This window comes from Triticum dicoccoides, chromosome 4B (genome assembly GCF_002162155.2).
Source record: "Triticum dicoccoides isolate Atlit2015 ecotype Zavitan chromosome 4B, WEW_v2.0, whole genome shotgun sequence".
Classification (NCBI taxonomy): Eukaryota; Viridiplantae; Streptophyta; class Magnoliopsida; order Poales; family Poaceae; genus Triticum; species Triticum dicoccoides.
In genome coordinates this window covers 245,768,821-245,791,220 of record NC_041387.1, presented here as the reverse complement: position 1 = coordinate 245,791,220, position 22,400 = coordinate 245,768,821, and positions in this window count along the sequence as shown.

Here is a 22,400-nt window from a genome sequence, read left to right as displayed (position 1 = left end):
CCTAGGAAGGATCTTTTCACACTTGGAGGGGGGAAAAGGAGGAAAAACTCAAGAACACCAAGAACAAATCTCTCAAACAAACCCAAGTATCACATCCACTAGAGTAGCACACATGAGATCAACAAGATTACAAGATCAATACAAGGAGAGTAGCACTTGGTAAATTCTTCCCACTATGTGAGGTCTTGATGATCTTCTCCAAGAGGAGGCCTTGATAATCCAATGGATTCTTCCCTAGGTGGGGGCTTGAGCTCCTAAGAGGAGGGGATACAAGGAGCAAAGGCTCATAATGCTTAGTCTAATCTTTGCTAACCCTACAAATGACCTAGGAGGTGTCCTTATGTAGTCTAGGGGCGAAACAAGGCAAGAGGAGAGGGGTACAAGGCCAAAAAGGGTGTCAACGTGCGGCTGGGCGAAGGGGGCCGGGCACCCGGTCAACTTGGGTCGGGCACCCGGGCTGCTCAGGGGCCGGCTGGAGGGAGGCCGGGCACCCAGGGGCTCAAGTCCCGGGCCCCCGGGGTGGCGCTGGAGGCGGCTTGGTGGGGTGGCAGGGCACCCGGGCCTGGCTGGTCAGGCACCAGGGCCGGCTGGGCGTGGCCAAGTGGAGGCCCGAGCACCCGGGGCTGGTTGGCCGGGCACCCGGGGCCGGGCACCTGGGGCTGGCTGGCCGGGCACCCGGGGCTAGCTGGAGCGTGGCCAGGGCAGGGGCCGGGCACCCGGGGCTGAGGTGGCCGGGCACCCGGGGCGTCCAGGGGGGCTTGGCCCTACCCTTGTCTTCGAGTCCGGGCACCCGGGGTCCTTTTGTCCAGGTACCCGGGGTGTCTAGGAGCTCCTTTCCTTCCTTCTCCTTGGTCTCTCCTTCCTTCTCGTGTTCCATGGTTGCTCGTAGCTCCACCTTCTCCTTCTCACGATGATCTCCAATGTACCTAAGAATGCATAGTGTATCTCTTTGAGGTAGAATCCCATTCTCAAGTGAAACCGAACAAAACTCGAAGAGGAGAGAATCAACCTCGTTCTCGATGGCGCGTACACGTGCTCTTGTCATTGGTCCACTCGGTGCTTGCAGTGGTGATGGAGTGTTGGTGCGAGTAGTCGAGGGATGCTCCGCATCACACTGTGATCGAACACTCTTGGAAATAGTGTCGTAATTTTTGGGATGCCACGAAGACCGTATAGGCTATCTTTTGGTAGTGGGGGTATCAAGATTTGCATGGTGTAAGGACCTCCGATAAATAATAGACTGGTTTTTGGTGGGGAATTTATGTCCTTCCCCATGTTCAATGACAAGTACGGCACTGACTACCTGGTTGATTGCCGAGATATACAACAACATAGGGTTGCCAATGCCTAGGGCGGCTAGAATTGGGTTGCTTGCGAGTAGGGCCTTGATTTCTTCCAATTCGCTTGTGGCAGCATCCGCCCATTCAAAGCTATCAGTGCTTCTTAGTAGCTTGTAGAGTGGTAATGTTTTCTCCTAATATGGAGATGAAGCGGCTCAAGGCCGCGACGTACCTTGCTAGTTTTGGACATGCTTTAGCTCGGTTGGTATGGCCAATTCTGACAAGACTCTTATCTTAGCTGGGTTTGCTCCGATTCCTCTATGGGAAACAATGAACCCTAGTAATTTTCTGGCTGGAACGTCGAAGACACATTTCTCCGGATTGAGGCTTATGTCATATGTCCAGAGGTTTTCGAAGGTGAGGCGAAGATCGTCGATTAGTGTTTCGACATGTTTTGTCTTGATGACCATGTCGTCCACATATGCTTCGACCATTTTGCCGATTTGTTTTTCCAATCATGTTTGAATCAAACATTGGTAGGTGGCCCTAGTGTTTTTAAGTCCAATAGGCATAGTGTTGAAGCAGAAAGGGCTGTATGGGGTACTGAATGCTGTTGCAGCCTGATCCGGTTCCTTCATTTAATCTGATGGTATCCAAAATAGGAGTCTAAGAAACTCAATGAATCGTGTCCTGCGGTTGCATCAATGATTTGGTCAATGCGGGGCAACGGGAAAGGGTCTTTAGGGCAGGCCTTGTTGAGGTCTTTGAAGTCGACGCAAAGGCGCCAAGATTTCTCCTTCTTTGGTACCATGACCAAGTTTCCTAACCAATCTGGAAGTTTGATTTCCCTGATGAACCCGGCTTCTAGCAGTTTAGCTAGCTCTTCTCCCATGACTTGATGCTTGGGTTCGGAAAATCGCCGCAGTGTCTGCTTCATGGCTTTGAACCCCTTGATTATGTTTAGGCTGTGTTCGGCTAGCCTGCGAGGGAAGCCCAGCATATCTGAAGTGTGCCAAGCAAAAATATCCCAGTTATCGCGCAAGAATGTGCGTAAAGCAGCGTCAACTGCCGGATCCAGCTATGCTCCGATAGATGCTATCTTGTTGGGGTTCGTCGGGTGCACTTGAAATTTGACTATTTCCTCTGCTGGCTTAAAAGAGGTGGATTTAGGTCTCTTGTCGAGCATCACATCGTCCTTGTCCACCGTGGACCATAGGGTGGTTAGTTGTTCAACCTCTAGGGCTTCGGATAACGCCTCGAGGGCCAAGGATGCGGTTTTGTTTTCGGCGTGGAGTGCTTTGTCCGGGTCATTGAGATTGTGATAACTCCATTGGGTCCGGGCATTTTAAGCTTCATATACCCGTAATGAGGTATAGCCTAGAAGCGTGAGAAGGTGTCCCATCCAAGGATTGTGTGATACCCACTATTGAAGGGGACCATATGAAAGAGAAACTCTTTGGACCTATAGTTCTCGGGCGTGTCGAACACCACATCCAATGTAATTCTCCTAGAACATCGTGCTTCTCGGCTGGGGATGATGCCGCGAAAGGTGGTGTTGCTTTGCTCGATGCATGTTCTTTCAGTCTGCATTTTGTTGAGTGTATCTTCATAGATGAGGTTAAGCTCACTGCCGCTGTTCATGAGCATTTTAGTAAGCCAAAAACCGTCCATAATGGGGTTTAGGACTAGGGCGATGGGTGCCCGGACTGTCCGAGCCTTTGGTTCATCTTTGGCAGTAAAGGTTATTGTCGCGTCATTCCATGGGCTCAATGCAGTAACTTGGTGGACTTCGGCGATGATGAGGACATGACTACCTTGGATACGACCAAAAATATTGCATACATGCATATTTGTCAGGTGATTTCTAGTGCAAACTATTCAATAATCTATTTATGTTATCCAGAACAAAAATACTTCACACACTTTTGTGTTTTGTCTAATTGTAGGTGTATGGGATATTTGTACAATTCACATATGAAGATAAGGGAGAAAGAGATTTTAAGTGTTGTTCAAAAAGTTCTCTCACGTCACTTTTGGGCCAAGAGAAGATAGAGTCCAAGTCTCTCACGTTCTGGATTCAGATTCGGACTGCACAGACATACCCGACTCAAAATTCCCACAACTTTTTCATACTGACTCCAAATTGGGTGATTCTTTTTTTTGTTGGAAACTAGATTGTGTGCACTTTCCAGCCTAATTGGAATCACCTTCAAATACGTCCGGAGCATTGAGATATCGACGAAACAATCAGACGCTGCAGCAGAATCCGAGTCAAACAACAAGTCCAAACGTGTTGCATCACCTCCACTTGGGCCCATTGGCCTTGTATGTGAAGGAAATATGCCCTAGAGGCAATAATAAAGTTATTATTTATTTCCTCATATCATGATAAATGTTTATTATTCATGCTAGAATTGTATTAACCGGAAACATGATACATGTGTGAATACATAGACAAACATATAGTCACTAGTATGCCTCTACTTGACTAGCTCATTAATCAAAGATGGTTATGTTTCCTAACCATAGACATGTGTTGTCATTTGATTAACGGGATCACATCATTAGAAGAATGATGTGATTGACATGACCCATTCCGTTAGCCTAGCACTTGATCGTTTAGTATACTGCTATTGCTTTCTTCATGACTTATACATGTTCCTGTAACTATGAGAAATATGCAACTCCCGTTTACCGGAGGAACACTTTGGGTACTACCAAACGTCACAAGGTAACTGGGTGATTATAAAGGAGTACTACAGGTGTCTCCGAAGGTACATGTTGAGTTGGCGTATTTCGAGATTAGGTTTTGTCACTCCGATTGTCGGAGAGGTATCTCTGGGCCCTCTCGGTAATGCACATCATTATAAGCCTTGCAAGCAATGTGACCAAATGAGTTGGTTACGGGATGATGCATTACGGAACGAGTAAAGAGACTTGCCGGTAACGAGATTGAACTAGGTATTGGATACCGACGATCAAATCTCGGGCAAGTAACATACCGATGACAAAGGGAACAACGTATGTTGTTATGCGGTTTGACCGATAAAGATCTTTGTAGAATATGTAGGAACCAATATGGGCATCCAGGTCCCGCTATTGGTTATTGACCAAGAATGGTTCTAGGTCATGTCTACATAGTTCTCGAACCCGTAGGGTCTGCACGCTTAACGTTACGATGACAGTTTTATTATGAGTTTATAAGTTTTGATGTACCGAAGTTCGTTCGAAGTCCCGGATGTGATCACGGACATGACGAGGAGTCTCGAAATGGTCGAGACATAAAGATTGATATATTGGAAGCCTATGTTTGGAAGGGGGTGGCGCCCCCCTCTCCTCTTTCCCCTCCCCACTTTCCTTCTCCACCAAGGCAAGAGGGGGGAGTCCTACTCCCGGTGGGAGTAGGACTCCTCTAGGCGCTCCCCAAAGGGGCCGGCCGCACCTCCCCCTCCCTCCTTTATATACGGGGGCAGGGGGGCACCCCATAACACACAAGTTGATCTACGGATCATTCCTTAGCCGTGTGCGGTGCCCCCCTCCACCATATTCCACCTTGGTCATATCATCGCGGAGTTTAGGCGAAGCCCTGCGCTGGTAGAGCATCATCCTCGTCACCACGCCGTCGTGCTGACGGAACTCATCCCCGAAGCTTTGCTGGATCGAAGCCCGGGGATCGTCATCGAGCTGAACGTGTGCTGAACTTGGAGGTGCCGTACGTTCGGTGCTTGGATCGGTCGGATCGTGAAGACGTACGACTACATCAACCGCGTTGTCATAATGCTTCCGCTTACGGTCTACGAGGGTACGTGGACGGACACTCTCCGCTCTCGTTGCTATGCCATCACCATGATCTTGCATGTACGTAGGAATTTTTTTGAAATTACTACGTTCCCTAACAGTGGTATCAGAGCCAGGTTTTATGCGTAGATGTTATATGCACGAGTAGAACACAAGTGAGTTGTGGGCGATATAAGTCATACTGCTTACCAGCATGTCATACTTTGGTTCGGCGGTATTGTGAGATGAAGCGGCCCGGACCGACATTACGCGTACGCTTACGCGAGACTGGTTTCACCGCTACGAGCACTCGTTGCTTAAAGGTGACCGACGGGTGTCTGTCTCTCTCACTTTAGTTGAACCGAGTGTGGCTACGCCCGGTCCTTGCAAAGGTTAAAACAACACCAACTTGACAAACTATCGTTGTGGTTTTGATGCGTAGGTAAGAACGGTTCTTGCTAAGCCCGTAGCAGCCACGTAAAAGTTGGAACAACAAAGTAGAGGACGTCTAACTTGTTTTTGCAGGGCATGTTGTGATGTGATATGGTCAAGACGTGATGCTATATTTTATTGTATGAGATGATCATGTTTTGTAACCGAAGTTATCGGCAACTGGCAGGAGCCATATGGTTGTCGCTTTATTGTATGAAATGCAAACGCCCTGTAATTGCTTTACTTTATCATAAGCGGTAGCGATAGTCGTAGAAGCAATAGATGGCATAACGACAACGATGCTACGATGGAGATCAAGGTGTCGCGCCGGTGACGATGGTGATCACGATGGTGCTTCGAAGATGGAGATCACAAGCACAAGATGATGATGGCCATATCATATCACTTATATTGATTGCATGTGATGTTTATCCTTTATGCATCTTATCTTGCTTTGATTGACGGCAGCATTTTAAGATGATCTCTCACTTAATAATCAAGAAGTGTTCTCCCTGAGTATGCACCATTGCGAAAGTTCTTCGTGCTGAGACACCACGTGATGATCGGGTGTGATAGGCTCTACGTTCAAATACAACGGGTGCAAAACAGTTGCACACGCGGAATACTCAGGTCATACTTGACGAGCCTAGCATATACAGATATGGCCTCGGAACACGGAGACCGAAAGGTCGAACGTGAATCATATAGTAGATATGATCAACATAGTGATGTTCACCATTGGAACTACTCCATCTCACGTGATGATCGGACATGGTTTAGTTGATTTGGATCACGTGATCACTTAGATGACAAGAGAGATGTCTGTCTAAGTGGGAGTTCTTTAGTAATATGATTAATTGAACTTAAATTTATCATGAACTTAGTACCTGATAGTATTTTGCTTGTCTATGTTTGTTTGTAGATAGATGGCTCGTGCTGTTGTTCCGTTAAATTTTAATGCCTTCCTTGAGAAAGCAAAGTTGAAAGATGATGGTAGCAATTACACAGACTGGGTCCGTAACCTGAGGATTATCCTCATTGCTGCACAGAAAAGTTATGTCCTGGAAGCACCGCTGGGTGCCAGGCCTGCTGCTGATGCAACTAACGACGTTAAGAACGTCTGGCAGAGCAAAGCTGATGACTACTCGATAGTTCAGTGTGCCATGCTTTACGGCTTAGAACCGGGTCTTCAACAACGTTTTGAACGTCATGGAGCATATGAGATGTTTCAGGAATTGAAGTTAATATTTAAAGCAAATGCCCGGATTGAGAGATTTGAAGTCTCCAATAAGTTCTATAGCTGCAAGATGGAGGAGAATAGTTCTGTCAGTGAACACATACTCAAAATGTCTGGGTATAATAATCACTTGATTCAACTGGGAGTTAATCTTCCTGATGATAATGTCATTGACAGAATTCTTCAATCACTGCCACCAAGCTACAAGAGCTTCGTGATGAACTATAATATGCAAGGGATGAACAAGACTATTCCCGAGCTCTTCGCGATGCTAAAAGCCGCGGAGGTAGAAATCAAGAAGGAGCATCAAGTATTGATGGTTAACAAGACCACCAGTTTCAAGAAAAAGGGCAAAGGGAAGAAGAAGGGGAACTTCAAAAAGAACAACAAGCAAGTTGCTGCTCAAGAGAAGAAACCCAAGTCTGGACCTAAGCCTGAAACTGAGTGCTTCTACTGCAGGCAGACTGGACACTGGAAGCGGAACTGCCCCAAGTATTTGGCGGATAAGAAGGATGGCAAAGTGAACAAAGGTATATGTGATATACATGTTATTGATGTGTACCTTACTAATACTCGCAGTAGCACCTGGGTATTTGATACTGGTTTTGTTGCTAATATTTGCAACTCGAAACAGGGACTACGAATTAAGCGAAGATTGGCTAAGGACGAGGTGATGATGCGCGTGGGAAATGGTTCCAAAGTCGATGTGATCGCGGTCGGCACGCTACCTCTACATCTACCATCGGGTTTAGTTTTAGACCTAAATAATTGTTATTTGGTGCCAGCGTTGAGCATGAACATTATATCTGGACCTTGTTTGATGCGAGACGGTTATTCATTTAAATCAGAGAATAATGGTTGTTCTATTTATATGAGTAATATCTTTTATGGTCATGCACCCTTGAAGAGTGGTATATTTTTATTGAATCTCGATAGTAGTAATACACATATTCATAGTGTTGAAACCAAAAGATGCAGAGTTGATAACGATAGTGCAACTTATTTGTGGCACTGCCGTTTAGGTCATATCGGTGTAAAGCGCATGAAGAAACTCCATACTGATGGGCTTTTGGAATCACTTGATTATGAATCACTTGGTACTAGCGAACCGTGCCTCATGGGCAAGATGACTAAAACGCCGTTCTCCGGAACTATGGAGCGAGCAACTGATTTGTTGGAGATCATACATACTGATGTTTATGGTCCAATGAATGTTGAGGCTCGCGGCGGGTATCGTTAGTTTCTCACCTTCACAGATGATTTGAGCAGATATGGGTATATCTACTTAATGAAACACAAGTCTGAAACATTTGAAAAGTTCAAAGAATTTCAGAGTGAAGTGGAAAATCATCGTAACAAGAAAATAAAGTTTCTACGATCTGATCGTGGAGGAGAATATTTGAGTTACGAGTTTGGTCTACACTTGAAACAATGCGGAATAGTTTCGCAACTCACGCCACCCGGAACACCACAACAAAATGGTGTGTCCGAACGTCATAATCGTACTTTATTAGATATGGTGCGTTCTATGATGTCTCTTACTGATTTACCGCTATCGTTTTGGGGTTATGCTTTAGAGACGGCCGCATTCACGTTAAATAGGGCACCATCAAAATCCGTTGAGACAACACCTTATGAACTATGGTTTGGCAAGAAACCAAAGTTGTCGTTTCTTAAAGTTTGGGGCTGCGATGCTTATGTGAAGAAACTTCAACCAGATAAGCTCGAACCCAAATCGGAGAAATGTGTCTTCATAGGATACCCAAAAGAGACTATTGGGTACACCTTCTATCACAGATCTGAGGGCAAGATTTTCGTTGCTAAAATCGGATCCTTTCTAGAGAAGGAGTTTCTCTCGAAAGAAGTGAGTGGGAGGAAAGTAGAACTTGATGAGATAACTATATCTACTCCCTTGTTGGAAAGTAGTTCATCACAAGAACCGGTTCCTGTGGCAACTACACCAACTAGTGAGGAAGCTGATGATATTGATCATGAAACTTCAGATCAAGTTTCTACTGAACCTCGTAGGTCTATCAGAGTAAGATCCGCACCAGAGTGGTACGGTAATCCTATTCTGGAAGTCATGTTACTTGACCATGATGAACCTACGAACTATGAGGAAGCGATGATGAGCCCAGATTCCGTAAAATGGCTAGAGGCCATGGAATCTGAGATGGGATCCATGTACGAAAACAAAGTATGGACTTTGGTTGACTTGCCCGATGATCGGCAAGCCATTGAGAATAAATGGATTTTTAAGAAGAAGACTGACGTTGATGGTAATATAACTGTCTATAAAGCTCGACTTGTTGCGAAATGTTTTCGACAAGTTCAAGGGGTTGACTACGATGAGACTTTCTCACCCGTAGCGATGTTTAAGTCTGTCCGAATCATGTTAGCTCTTGCTGCATTTCATGATTATGAAATTTGGCAAATGGATGTCAAAACTGCATTCTTGAATGGATTTCTGGAAGAAGAGTTGTATATGATGCAACCAGAAGGTTTTGTTGATCCAAAAGGTGCTAACAAAGTGTGCAAGCTCCAGCGATCCATTTATGGACTGGTGCAAGCATCTCGGAGTTGGAATAAATGTTTTGATAGTGTGATCAAAGCATATGGTTTTATACAGACTTTTGGAGAAGCCTATATTTACAAGAAAGTGAGTGGGAGCTCTGTAGCATTTCTGATTTCATATGTAGATGACATATTATTAATTGGAAATGATATAGAATTTCTGGATAGCATAAAGGGATAGTTGAATAAAAGTTTTTCAATGAAAGACCTCGGTGAAGCTGCTTACATATTGGGCATCAAGATCTATAGAGATAGATCAAGACGCTTAATAGGACTTTCACAAAGCACATACCTTGACAAAATTTTGAAAAAGTTCAAAATGGATCAGGCAAAGAAAGGTTTCTTGCCTGTGCTACAAGGTGTGAAGTTGAGTCAAACTCAATGCCCGACCACAGCAGAAGATAGAGAGAAAATGAAAGATGTTCCCTATGCTTCAGCCATAGGCTCTATCATGTATGCAATGCTGTGTACCAGACCTGACGTATGCTTAGCAATAAGCTTGGCAGGAAGGTACCAAAGTAATCCAGGAGTGGATCACTGGACAACGGTCAAGAACATCCTGAAATACCTGAAAAGGACTAAGGATATGTTTCTCATATATGGAGGTGACAAAGAGCTAGTCGTAAATGGTTACGTTGATGCAAGCTTTGACACTGATCCGGACGATTCTAAATCGCAAACCGGATACGTGTTTTTATTAAACGGTGGAGCTGTAAGTTGGTGCAGTTCTAAACAAAGCGTCGTGGCAGGATCTACATGTGAAGCGGAGTACATAGCTGCTTCTGAAGCAGCAAATGAAGGAGTCCGGATGAAGGAGTTCATTACCGATCTAGGTGTCATACCTAGTGCATCGGGACCAATGAAGATCTTCTGTGACAATACTGGTGCAATCGCTTTGGCAAAGGAATCCAGATTTCACAAGAGGACCAAGCACATCAAGAGACGCTTCAATTCCATTCGGGACCAAGTCCAAGTGGGAGACATAGAGATTTGCAAAATACATACGGATCTGAATGTTGCAGACCCGTTGACTAAGCCTCTCTCACGAGCAAAACATGATCAACACCAAGACTCCATGGGTGTTAGAATCATTACTATGTAATCTAGATTATTGACTCTAGTGCAAGTGGCAGACTGAAGGAAATATGCCCTAGAGGCAATAATAAAGTTATTATTTATTTCCTCATATCATGATAAATGTTTATTATTCATGCTAGAATTGTATTAACCGGAAACATGATACATGTGTGAATACATAGACAAACATATAGTCACTAGTATGCCTCTACTTGACTAGCTCATTAATGAAAGATGGTTATGTTTCCTAACCATAGACATGTGTTGTCATTTGATTAATGGGATCACATCATTAGAAGAATGATGTGATTGACATGACCCATTCCGTTAGCCTAGAACTTGATCGTTTAGTATACTGCTATTGCTTTCTTCATGACTTATACATGTTCCTGTAACTATGAGAAATATGCAACTACCGTTTACCGGAGGAACACTTTGGGTACTACCAAACGTCACAATGTAACTGGGTGATTATAAAGGAGTACTACAGGTGTCTCCGAAGGTACATGTTGAGTTGGCGTATTTTGAGATTAGGTTTTGTCACTCCGATTGTCGGAGAGGTATCTCTGGGCCCTCTCGGTAATGCACATCATTATAAGCCTTGCAAGCAATGTGACCAAATGTGTTGGTTACGGGATGGTGCATTATGGAACGAGTAAAGAGACTTGCCGGTAACGAGATTGAACTAGGTATTGGATACCGACGATCAAATCTCGGGCAAGTAACATACCGATGACAAAGGGAACAACATATGTTGTTATGCGGTTTGACCGATAAAGATCTTCGTAGAATATGTAGGAACCAATATGGGCATCCAGGTCCCGCTATTGGTTATTGACCGAGAATGGTTCTAGGTCATGTCTACATAGTTCTCGAACCCGTAGGGTCCACACGCTTAATGTTACGATGACAGTTTTATTATGAGTTTATAAGTTTTGATGTACCGAAGTTTGTTCGGAGTCCCGTATGTGATCACGGACATCACGAGGAGTCTCGAAATGGTCGAGACATAAAGATTGATATATTGGAAGCCTATGTTTGGACATCGGAAAGGTTCCGGGTGAAATCGGGATTTTACCGGAACACCGGGGGGTTACCGGAACTCTCCCGGGGGTTAATGGGCCTTAGTGGGCCATGAGGGAGAAGAGGAGGGCCAGCCAGGGCAGGCCGCGCCCCCCTCCCCCCTAGTCCGAATAGGACAAGGAAGGGGGGGCGGCGCCCCCCTCTCCTCTTTCCCGTCCCCCCTTTCCTTCTCCACCAAGGCAAGAGGGGGAGTCCTACTCCCTGTGGGAGTAGGACTCCTCCAGGCGCACCCCAAAGGGGCGGCCGCACCTCCCCCTCCCTCCTTTATATACGGGGGCAGGGGGGCACCCCATAACACACAAGTTGATCTACGGATCGTTCCTTAGCCGTGTGCGGTGCCCCCTCCACCATATTCCACCTCGGTCATATCGTCGCGGAGTTTAGGCGAAGCCCTGCGCCGGTAGAGCATCATCATCGTCACCATGCCGTCGTGCTGACGGAACTCATCCCCGAAACTTTGCTGGATCGGAGCCCGGGGATCGTCATCGAGCTGAACATGTGCTGAACTCGGAGGTGCCGTACGTTCGGTGCTTGGATCGGTCGGATCGTGAAGACGTACGACTACATCAACCGCGTTGTCATAACGCTTCCGCTTACGGTCTATGAGGGTACGTGGACGGACACTCTCCCCTCTCGTTGCTATGCCATCACCATGATCTTGCATGTATGTAGGAATTTTTTTGAAATTACTATGTTTCCTAATAGTATGACCTAGGGTTAGTTTTAGGCTGCCTTGGGACGTCCTCCCACCTCCTAGGCCGCCACCCCTTGCTCCTATATAAGTAGATCCATCTAGTAGATTTTCCCTTGGGATTTGTTTAGTTAAAAGTTAGCCATTGCAACGTCGTGTACTTTGTTTGTGTCCAACGACCAGACCAAGACCGCTTACGGATCCTCACCTTTATCAATACTTCATATATACTCGCAATATTCAGATTGCTTTTATCATATTCTTGCTTGTTCTTTGATTGCTTGCAGGAATAGACCTTCATGGTCAGGTTGATTATGCTTCGGCATGGTTAGTAACCTCTCGAAGTTGGTTTAGCGATTGCTAAGGCGCAACAACGTGCACGTTTGTAGTCGGATCGTCAAAGTCATCTTCACCAAATCGATAGTTATCATCTTATCGAAAGATCGGGACACCCGCCTCTATCAAGTGGTATCAGTTTTCAGGTTGCTCGGTGAGAATTTCTAGTTTTCCCTAGATTAGATTTATTTTCTTACCTATTATCCAAGAAAAAGCCACAAAAAAGTTAGATCTATTCATCCTTTGTCCAAGCCAGTCTGAGCCTTTGCAATTTTCTTTTCATTGTTTGCATTATTGAATTATCGGTTGCATCGTCGTGTCGAGTTGCTGGTCTTAGTGTCTAGTTCGTTTAGAGTTTCGAGTTCTGTTCACATTAGTCATGCCGCCGCTGCATCATTACCCCTTCCACTGTCCACCACCCATCCATCAAATTCCACCATATGCTACCAACCGGTCATTGTCATAATCATAGTTTAGATCGTTCACATCTTCGCTTGATGCAATCTGCATCTTATCTAGTTTGTTTTGGAAAGAGAGAGACAAAAAAAGATGGAAAAAAAGAGAGAGAAAAAAGTAAAAAAAGTCAAAAAAAAGAGAAAGAAAAAGAAAAAAAAGTGTGAGAAAAAAAGGAAGAGAAAAAAAAACAAAATTCGGATCTATCTAGACTCAATCTCGTAGTTGAATTCGGATTGGAATCTGTTTTGTGCACTGTTAAGTAAAATAGGCATAACTTCCTCATACGAAGTCCGTTTTGGCTCCACAATTACTCAAATTAAAGCTAGCGACTAGACGCATCTGAATAGTTGCAAAAGCTAGTTCAATATTTGGCGTCTCAAAATCAGCTTCTAAATAGGTCTTTTTGCCATCTGAATTTCGCGCATACATTTTGTTCCAGTTTTTCAGGCAAGTTTTAGAATTCTTTGACTCCTCATATCAATTCAGAATTGAGTGATTCTTTTTGCATTGGAAAGCTTGAGTTAGTAGCAAACTTTTCAAGGGGAAAGTTGGAGAGAGAGTTCTTATATATCCTACTTGGCAGTTGTTATTCATCATTATCTTTACTACCTTTGTGATCTTCACTTATATCTTGCTGTCCAGAGCTACGTATCCTTCATTGATGCTAGTTGTGCTATGCCGTGACCTCATTAGTGTTCTAGGCTCGCGTCTCTAGTCCGGTCTATCCTAGGACCAGCACAGTATCGTCGTTGAGCGTTTATTCAACATTGCATCTTTGAATTGATTATTGCTAATCTTTTGCTACCTTCTATAGCCAACCCAACTCCACATATTTCTACACCGTGTATACGTACGTTCCCCTGGAAATCACTTTACACAATCTTCAGAGTTATTTGACACCGCTGGTTGCCTGTCACCACCTGTCGCATGGTAAGAACTTGTAAGATATTGATATTTGCTTTATTGTGAGCACATTACAACCACATCCTAGTTGTTCATAGGAACATTATTCTCGAATTTTGTTTCTTGTTTCTACTAATCATGACAGGTTCCGAAGAAAGAAGTTCTTGGACGACGAACACATCTTCACCATCACGAGAGTTGGGACAACACACACAAGCACATGGTCAGGTTATCTCTTTACCATCATTTGAGGGTAGATTTAATCCTGCTATTTATCTAGATTGGGAGCTTGAAGTAGAACAAGTTTTTAGTTACCATGACTTTTCGGAACTTGAGCGAGTACGAGCTGCCACTAGAGCATTTACTAGTTTTGCTTCTATTTGGTGGAGTGTGCATTGTAAGAAAAACATTGATAACCAACCCACAACTTGGAAAGATTTGAAACATGTAGTGAGACAACAATTTTTCCCTCCTTACTATCATCGTGAATTGCTTCGCAAATTTGAACAATTTAAACAAGGCAATAACACTGTTCATGCTTACTATCAAGAGTTCAAATCTTATATGCATCATTGTGACATAGAAGAATCTGAGGATAATACAATGAATAGATTTTTTGGTGGTTTGAACCATGATATTCAGGCAAGATTTAGGTATATTCCTTGTTGCATTACTGGTATGTATGTTCGTGCTTGTACCTTTGAGAGACAGTTACAGGAGGATGCATTGGGTGACTACAACAACTACTATTCCAGTTCATGCTCACCACCACCGGTTGGTTCCTCCACCGTTGCACCTACAAGAGCAGCCCCACCTGAGATTGTGAGCGCGACATCATCTCAAGTGTATGGTGCATTGTCAACGCCCGTACCTACATCAGCTACGTCTTTGCAACAAGGTAACAGTAAAGGTATTGATGATATAACTTCACATGAGAATGATGCATCCCTAGTTAACTTGAATGCATCATGTGTTGAGTTACCTGGTGATTTGAGCACATCACCTATTTTAGAGAATCTTGATACTGTCATGACTGTGTCATGTGATCAAACAACTGAAATATGAACAATTTTGAGTGCACCCATTGAATTAACTGTTGATGCAAAAGAATCAATGTTTAATCATTTTGATATGACCTCTAATCTTGGTGATGATTCTATGTCGAATGACTCATTGCATATTTGCTTATCTAAGCATGTTGTAGCATGTAAATTTGATTCAAATAAGGTTTATTCACCAATGTTGGGATGGTTTAATGATGAACATTGTCAATCTTTTGAAATGAATAAGAGCTTCACTTATATGTGCAAACTGAGTTGCAATATTTTCATGCCTTCTAGTTCTTGTGCTAATTTGTTGGCTTTATATTTTATGAACTATGCAAGTTACTCATCTATTCATGTGTCATATATGCAAAAATCAAGGGAAGTAAAAATGGATGATGTATACATATACAACATGGCTCCGTTCATATCCTGCTTGGCAGTTGTTTTTCATCATTATCTTTACTGGCATTGTGATCTTCACTTATATCTTGCTTTCCAGAGCTACTTAGTATCCTTCATTGATGCTAGTTATGCTACGCCGTGACCTCATTAGTGTTCTAGGCTCGCGTCTCTAGTCCGGTCTAGCCTAGGACCAGCACAGTACCGTCGTTGAGCGTTTATTCAACGTTGCATCTTTGAATTGATTATTGCTAATCTTTTGATACCATATATAGCCAACCCAGCTCCACATATTTCTACAGCGTGTATACGTACGTTCCCCTGGCAATCGCTTTACACAATCTTAAGAGTTACTTGACACCGCTGGTTGCCTGTCACCACCTGCCGCATGGTAAGAACTTGTAAGATATTGATATTTGCTTTACTGTGAGCACACAACCACATCCTAGTAGTTCATAGGAACATTATTCTCGAATTTTGTTTCTTGTTTCTACTAATCATGACAGGTTCCGGAGATAGAAGTTCTTGGACGACAGACACATCTTCACCATCATGAGAGTTGGGACAACACACACAAGCACATGGTCAGGTTATCTCTTTACCGTCATTTGAGGGTAGATTTAATCCTGCTATTTATCTAGCTTGGGAGCTTGAAGTAGAGCAAGTTTTTAGTAACCATGACTCCGCCACCAGTCCGAGTTCCACCAGTTTCATCTCCGCCAACCGTCCTATTCCGAGTCCAGTATTTTGTTACTCTGTTTTGGATTTCCAGATCATGCAATACTCCGAGTCGTGACAGAGAAGGACTCCCCAACTTCCGTGCTACCCGCAGTAGAGAAATAGTCTGGAAAATTCTGGCTAGGCAGTTTTTAGACCATTTGTAGACTTTTTCAAAAAAAATTGTTGCGGAGCAAAAAAAAAAGAGGAAAAAAGTGCAAAAAAAAGGAAAAAAGAGAAAAAAAATTCAGAGTGTGCTCCTCCCTTGTTTACGTGCCGCGCCGTGATTTTGTTGGTGTTCTAGGCTCGCGTCTCTAGCACAGTCTAGCCTAGGACCAGCACAGTACCGTCGTTGAGCGTTTATTCAACTTTGCATCTCTGAATTGATTATTGCTGACCCTTTTTGGTACCATATTATAAGCCTTCCCAGCTCCACATACATCTACGTCGTGCGTTTGACTCTCCGTGGTAATTGCTCTATCCAAGATTTGAGAGTTTTGAAAACAAGGGTTGCCGATCACCGCCTGCTGCTGGGTAAGAACTCATAAGAATTTGAGATTTGCTTGACGGATTTGTGACACCCACCACCACCTCTTGTTAGTAGTCTGTAGGATCATATTCTTGTGTGTTTCTATTGCTGCTAACCATGCCAGGATCACAAGCCGACGAGACTGACTGGGAGAACATGAAGAATAAGGATTTGCATGATAAATTTCAGCAAATGATGAGTGGACAGGTGCAAGCTGTGCTAAACAGATTTGAAGAGGCCATGGAGAAGATAGATGGCATGGAGAAGACGTTCGAAACAAAGCTCGATAACAAGTTTAATGAATTTCTCGCGCGTCTTCCACCACCACCACCCGCTGCACCTAACGCACCTCTCCAACAACAACAACAACGACTACCTCCACGTCGCAAAACAGACCTCCGCCGAGCGAGCCGTGTCCCTCTTGCGTTTGGCCAAACTGTTGGTGCTGCTGTTGATACTTCTGTGGCTCCTGCTGCTGATGCGGAGGAGGATGATTATGTGGGAGATTACGAGGATGAGGTTGATCAAAATCAGAACTACATGCAACCACCTGCACCACAACCACCAGGTCGTCCACATGCAAATATTCGCAATGGTAGGCCTGCACCACCACCTCAGGTACGAGATGATGTCCATATTCCTAAACTTAAATTGAATATTCCACCATTTGAGGGTAGATATGTTCCTGATATATATCTTACTTGGGAGTTAGAAACTGAACAACGATTTACATGTTTACAATATCCTGAGGAGAGACGGGTTGCTGCTGCTGTTTGTGCTTTCACTAGTTTTACATGTGTATGGTGGTCTGAACATTGTAGATTATATCCTATTCCAACTACTTGGGCTGCTTTGAAAACTGCTATGCGTAGGCGTTGGGTTCCACCATATTATCAACGTGAATTGCTTCAAAAATTGCAGCGTTTAAGACAAGGGAAAATTTTTGTAGAAGAATATTATCAGGAATTACAAACTGGCATGATTAGATGTGGTATTGTTGAGGAGAATGAAGCTATGCTTGCACGTTTTCTGGGTGGATTAAATAGAGAGATTCAGACCATTCTAGACTATAAGGAGTATACTAATATCACTCGTTTATTCCATCTTGCTTGTAAAGCTGAACGTGAAGTGCAGGATCGACAAGCATTGGCGCGAACTAACTTTTCTGCAGGTCGACCTTCATCATGGACACCGCGTGCATCTTCTACTTCAACTGCACCAGCACCTCAATCAGGTGCCTCCTCCAGCCGTGATACAAGAAAACAGGCACAACCACCATTATCCGCCAAGAGCGCACCTGCCGGGCCTGCACAGAGTTCTTCTTCTTCCATGGCATCAACATGGCACACAAGTGATATTATTTGTCGTCGTTGTAAGGGAGGAGGTCATTATGCGAGAGAATGCAAATCTCAGCGTGTGATGATTGCTACCGAGGATGGTGGATATGAGTCCGCTAGTGACTATGATGAGGAGACTTTGGCTCTTATTATACGTGAAGAACATGGTGGAGATGATTCTGATCATGAGACTTAATACATGGCTCCTGAAGACGCTGACAGGTATGAATGTTTAGTTGCTCAACGTGTTTTGAGTGTGCAGGTCACACAAGCTGAGCAAAATCAGAGGCACAATTTGTTCCATACCAAGGGAGTTGTGAAGGAATGTTCTGTGTGTGTCATCATAGACGGAGGTAGCTGCAACAACTTGGCTAGCATGGAGATGGTGGAGAAGCTTTCTCTCACCACAAGACCACATCCACATCCTTACTACATCCAATGGTTCAACAACAGCGGCAAGGTTAAGGTAACACGTACTGTTCGTGTGCATTTTAGTATCTCTACATATGCTGATTATGTTGATTGTGATGTGGTACCTATGCAAGCATGTTCCTTATTACTTGGTAGATCATGGCAATTTGATAAAAATTCTGTACACCATGGTAGAAACAATCAGTATACTCTTGTTCATAAGGATAAAAATATTACTTTGCTTCCTATGACTCCTGATTCTATTTTGAAAGATGATATTAATAGAGATAATAAAGCAAAACAGGAGAAGAATAAGAGTGAAAATCAGATTGTGGCAAAAGAATTTGAGCAACAAATGAAGCCTAATAATAAACCATCTAGTGTTGCTTCTGAAATTAAATTGAAAAGTGCATGTTTATTTTCCACCAAATCTGATATTGATGAGCTAGATTTCAGCAAATCTGTTTGCTATGCTTTTGTGTGCAAAGAGGCATTATTTTCATTCGAGGACGTGCCTTCCTCTTTGCCTCCTGCTGTCACTAACATTTTGCAGGAGTTCGCTAACGTCTTTCCACAAGATGTGCCACCGGGATTACCGCCTATTCGAGGGATTGAGCATCAGATTGACTTAATTCCCGGTGCTTCACTGCCAAACTATGCGCCATACTGTACCAATCCAGAGGAGACGAAGGAGATTATGCGTCAAGTACAAGAGCTTCTCGACAAAGGTTATATACGCGAATCCCTTAGTCCTTGTGCTATTCCTATTATTCTAGTGCCAAAAAGGATGGTACATCACGTATGTGTGTTGATTATAGAGGCATTAATAATATTACTATTCGTTATCGTCATCCTATTCCTAGGCTAGATGATATGCTTGATGAATTGAGTGGCTCTACAATATTCTCCAAAGTTGATTTCTGTAGTGGATACCATCAAATTCGGATGAAATTGGGAGATGAATGGAAAACAACATTTAAAACTAAGTTTGGATTATATGAGTGGTTAGTCATGCCTTTTGGGTTAACTAATGCACCTAGTACTTTCATGAGATTAATGAACGAAGTTTTACGTGCTTTCATTGGACGATTTGTGGTAGTTTACTTTGATGACATATTGATTTATAGCAGATCTTTTGAAGAACATTTGGAACATTTACGTGCTGTTTTTATTGCTCTACGTGATGCACGTTTGTTTGGTAACCTTGGGAAGTGCACCTTTTGCACCGGCCGAGTATCTTTTCTTGGCTATGTTGTTACTCCACAGGGAATTGAAGTTGATAAAGCCAAGATTGACGCTATTGAGAGTTGGCCGCAGCCCAAAACGGTCACATAAGTGAGGAGTTTTCTTGGCCTCGCTGGATTCTATAGGCGTTTTGTGAAAGATTTTAGCACCATTGCTGCACCTCTCAATGAGCTTACAAATAAAGATGTGCCTTTTCTTTGGGGTACCGCACAGGAAGAAGCCTTCACGGTATTGAAAGATAAGTTGACACATGCTCCTTTACTCCAACTTCCTGATTTTAATAAGACTTTTGAGCTTGAATGTGATGCTAGTGGAATTGGATTAGGAGGTGTGTTATTACAAGATGGCAAACCTGTTGCATATTTTTCTGAAAAATTGAGTAGACCTAGTCTGAATTATTCTACTTATGATAAAGAATTATATGCTCTTGTTCGGACTTTAGAAACATGGCAACATTATTTATGGACCAAAGAATTTGTTATACATTCTGATCATGAATCTTTGAAACATATTAAAAGTCAAGCTAAACTGAATCGTAGACATGCTAAATGGGTTGAATTCATTGAGACTTTCCCTTATGTCATTAAACACAAGAAGGGAAAAGAAAATGTTATTGCTGATGCATTGTCTCGTCGCTATACTATGCTGTCACAACTTGACTTCAAAATATTTGGTTTGGAGACCATCAAAGATCAATATGTGCATGATGCTGATTTTAAAGATGTAATGCAGAATTGTAAAGAAGGAAGAATGTGGAACAAGTTCGTCGTTAATGATGGATTTGTGTTTCGTGCTAACAAGCTATGCATTCCAGCTAGCTCTGTTTGTCTTTTGTTGTTGCAGGAGGCGCATGGAGGAGGATTAATGGGACACTTTGGCGTGAAGAAGACGGAGGACGTACTTGCTACACATTTCTTTTGGCCAAAGATGAGAAGGGATGTTGAGCGTTTTATTGCTCGCTGCACTACATGTCAAAAAGCTAAGTCATGACTCAATCCTCGTGGTTTATATATGCCTTTGCCTGTACCTATTCGCTTGCATGGTGTGCCAAATACTATTGTTTCAGATCGTGATACTAAATTTCTTAGCCACTTTTGGAGATGTTTATGGGCTAAGTTGGGGACTAAACTGCTTTTTAGTACTACTTGTCACCCCCAAACTGTAGGACAAACTGAAGTAGTCAATAGAACATTGTCTACTATGCTTAGGGCTGTTTTGAAGAATAATAAGAAAATGTGGGAGGAATGCTTGCCTCATATTGAATTTGCTTATAATCGTTCATTGCATTCTACTACTAAGATGTGCCCTTTTGAAGTTGTGTATGGTTTCCTACCTCATGCACCTATTGATTTGTTGCCTCTTCCTTCTTCGGAGAAGGTTAATTTTGATGCTAAACAACGTGCTGAATTGATTTTAAAAATGCATGAGTTAACTAAGGAAAACATTGAGCGTATGAATGCTAAATATAAACTTGCTGGAGATAAGGGTAGAAAACATGTTGTGTTTGCACCTGGAGATCTTGTTTGGTTACATTTGCGTAAGGATAGATTTCCTGATTTGCACAAATCAAAGCTAATGCCACGTGTTGATGGTCCCTTTAAGGTGTTAGAGAAAATAAATGATAATGCATACAAACTTGAGCTGCCTGCAGATTTTGGCGTTAGTCCCACTTTTATCATTGCAGATTTGAAGTCTTATTTGGGTGAGGAAGATGAACTTCCGTCGAGGACGACTTCATTTCAAGAAGGGGAGGATGATGAGGACATCAATACCATTGTTACACCCACAACCCCTGCTGCTATACATACTGGACTAATTGCTAGAGCTCGCGCACGCCAACTAAATTACCAGGTACTTTCGTTTCTTGGTAATGATTCTAATGTTCATGAGAATATGATGCTGCCTAAATTGGATACATTTGTTTTGCTTACAAATGAAGGGCCTAGCTTGGAGTAGGATGAACAGAGAAAGCATGGAGATGATGGCATGCGCAAGGGGAACAAGAACGGAGTTACGAGTGATGATTTCAGGTCTTTGAAGCCACCATAACGAGTGCATGAAGCCTTGTACGAAATATACAAGATGCCACTTCATAAGTTTCGTCCAGAGGCTATTATAGGTGTTGCGTCACCTTTTTATTGGGCCAGGCCCATGTAATTTCGAAATACATTAGTATAGGCTATTTTTAGAGTCCGTATGTGTGGGGAAACAAGAGATAGGGTTGATTTCGGACCCCTCCACCAAGGGCCACGAAATTCCCCCTCTCTTCCTCCATATATAGAGCCCTTAGGGCACCATTTAGATGTTTGGTTTTGTTTAGATTAAAAGTTCGCCATAGCAGAAACTTCGCGTACTTCGTTTGTGTTCAACGACCAGACAAAGGCGTCACAGAACCCCACCTTGATCAATAAAGCTTTCATCTTATATTTGCAATATCCAGATTGCAATCTCAGTTTCTTGCTTGTTCTTCGTTTGCTCGCAGGAAACAGACCCTCGTGGTCAGATTGATCGTGCTCTGGCATGGTCAATAACCTCTCGGAGTTGGTTTAGCGATTGCTAAGGCGCGACGTCCTCGCACGTTCGTAGTCGGATTGTCAAAGTCGACTTCCACCAAAGCGATATCCATCATCTCATCGAAAGACGGGACACCCCGCCTCTATCATGACCGTGTATACGTACGTTCCCCTGGCAATCTCTTTACACAATCTTCGGAGTTATTTGACACCGCTGGTTGCCTGTCACCACCTGTCGCATGGTAAGAACTTGTAAGATATTGATATTTGCTTTACTGTGAGCATGTTACAACCACATCCTAGTTGTTCATAGGAACATTATTCTCGAACTTTGAGAGGTTTGGAGATTCTCATCTT